The sequence below is a fragment of the Marmota marmota genome, unplaced genomic scaffold (genome assembly GCF_001458135.2).
Source record: "Marmota marmota marmota unplaced genomic scaffold, marMar, whole genome shotgun sequence".
Taxonomy (NCBI): domain Eukaryota; kingdom Metazoa; phylum Chordata; class Mammalia; order Rodentia; family Sciuridae; genus Marmota; species Marmota marmota.
In genome coordinates this window covers 37984633-37987262 of record NW_025999900.1, presented here as the reverse complement: position 1 = coordinate 37987262, position 2630 = coordinate 37984633, and positions in this window count along the sequence as shown.

Sequence of the window (2630 nt, the reverse complement as noted above, 5' to 3'; positions counted from 1 at the left end):
CCACTTGAATCAAAGTGTGGAATATGATATGTCAAGAAATTTGTAATGTTTTGAACAACCCACAATAAAAAAAATTAAAAAAAAAAAAGAAAAAGGGAAAAAAGGACAAAAAGCAGGTACTATAAATATTAAACAGATTATGAATGACTTTGTGCTAATTTTTTTTATATACCAGGGATTGAACCCAGGGGCACTTAACCACTGAGCCACATCACCAGTCCTTTTTATTTTTTATTTTTTTTTATTTTTTTTTAATTTTTTATTGTTGGTTGTTCAAAACATTACAAATTTCTTGACATATCATATTCCACACTTTGATTCAAGTGGGTTATGAACTCCCACCTTCACCCCATACACAGATTGCAGAATCACATCACTTACACATCCATTGATTTACATATTGCCATACTAGTGTCTGTTGTGCTCCGCTGCCTTTCCCATCCTCCCCCTTATTTTTTATTTTGAGGCAGGGTCTTGCTAAGTTGCTGAGGCTGGCCTTGAACTTGCAATTCTCCTATCTCAGCCTCCTGAGTCCCTGGAATTACAGGCGTGCAGCATCATGCCCAACTGTGCTAATATTTTTTTAAACTTTTGGTGAAATGTATAAATTCTTAGGAATAAACACAATCTGTTAAAGCTTTTTCATGAAGAAATGGAAAAGTCAGCATCTCTGTAACCATTAAGAAAACTGAAATACAACTTAAAAATAGTCTTAAAGAAAATGTCAGGGCCGAGAGCCTTACAAGTGAGTTCTATCAAATATGAAAATAAGGGCTGGGGATGTGGCTCAAGTGGTAATGTGCTTGCCTGGCATGTGTGGGGTGCTGGGTTCGATCCTCAGCACCACACAAAAATAAAATAAAGACGTTGTGTCCACAGAAAACTGAAAAATAAATATTAAAAAATTCTCTCTCTCTTAAAAAAATGAAAATAACATAATTTCAATCACAGAAAATACAAAAAGAAGGAATACTCCCTCACTCCTTTCTGATAGCTAACATATAACCAGGATACCAAAATCGTGCAATAATAACTCACAAAATATTAAAAAACTAAAATCACTTATGTAAAAAAAAAGATAAAAGGCACAAACAAAATGAGTTTATCCAAGGAAACCAAGATTGGTTAAATATTCCAAAAGCAATTAATCTTATTCACCTTATTCACCTCTTTAACTGATTAAAAGATAGATACTATTTGATCATATCATTAGATGTAAAAAAAAATCATTCAATAAAATTCCTGATCCCATCAAAAAATAAATAAATTCCCAATCCCTGCAAGAAAAGAAACCGGAAGTAGAAGGAAGGAATTCTTCTAATCTAGAAATGAGCATCTATCAACAACTAGACCTACCACGATGTTTTATTAAAGATTTATGGAAGGCGCTTTTTATAACAAGAAGTAGGTTAACTGCTGAAGGTCAAAAGCAACAACTGAAGTTAACAGCTCTTGGTATAGGAGATGTGAAATGAAATTTTTAGATTTTTTTACCATTATTCCAGGAGGGAAAACCCTCACACCTGTGGGTGCCTGGCCAGTCAGTTCATGGATGGTCGCCCTAGAGTAAGGTACCTCTTGTGAGTCAAAGCCCGGGCACAATTTTGGGGGAAGTCACAGAAGACATGGTCACCTATGACTGCTCCCTCTTGTGAATACAAGAACGTCCTTCAGAATGGATTCTATCCACAGTGGATTCTGAGGAAGAAATAAGCTCCTTTTCAGTGCAGTCAAACGATAAAGCTCATCACACAAGTAAGATGCACTGTACATATCCTGCTTTCTTTTCCTTTATGCCTCTGTGCTGGAGTGTAAATCTGAAGGTGGCAAGTTCAGTACTAAAGAGCCTGAGTGCATGAATGTTATGATAGACTCAGAAATCTGTTTTTTGAAAATTAGATTGCATTTACGCTGGATGATTTTGTTTTGTTTTGTTGTTGTTCTTGTTCATTCTCCTACTATCCTCCAGCTCAATAACTTCTAGCCTGTCACACACCATCCTAAGTTCTAGACGCAGGCAGCGGGATTCAGGTGGCGCGGCGCCCTCTGCCGGCCAGTAGAGGGCCTCCGGAGCTCGCCGGAGCTGACGACCGCGCCTAGCCGACTCTAGTCACCCCTCTTCTCCACTGAGCAGCTACTACTGGGGTTTGTTTCCATAGAGGAAACTGGTCTCCCTCCCAGGACTCGTCCCTAATCCTCTTCGCAGGAGCCCATGGGAGAGATAGAAGCAGTAGATCCTCGGAGCTCCCCGGGGGCGTGGGAGGGAGACTGGGGAGCGGGCGGGGCGGAGCCATGTGGAGCCCTTATTAGAGCAGCACAAGGACATAGCCCACCACAATCCCGGGATTGCTTAGCAGCTCGGTGCGAGCAAAGCTTTCTCAGAGTAGATCTCCGTTACACCGACTGCGTCCCCGCAACCCTCTATTCATGCATATCTTACCCTGCATCAAAAACCTAACAATGTCAGGGATGGGGGACCTGGGGTGGGGAGTAGAAACTGTGAGAGAAATGCAGAATCACGCATGAGCGCGCGGGAGCAATGAGGGCTCCAACGTTCAAAGGGAAGAAGCCTTTACAGGAAAGACTGACAGGGCCTCAAAGATTTAAAGGTGTAAGCAGCAAGTCGCTTG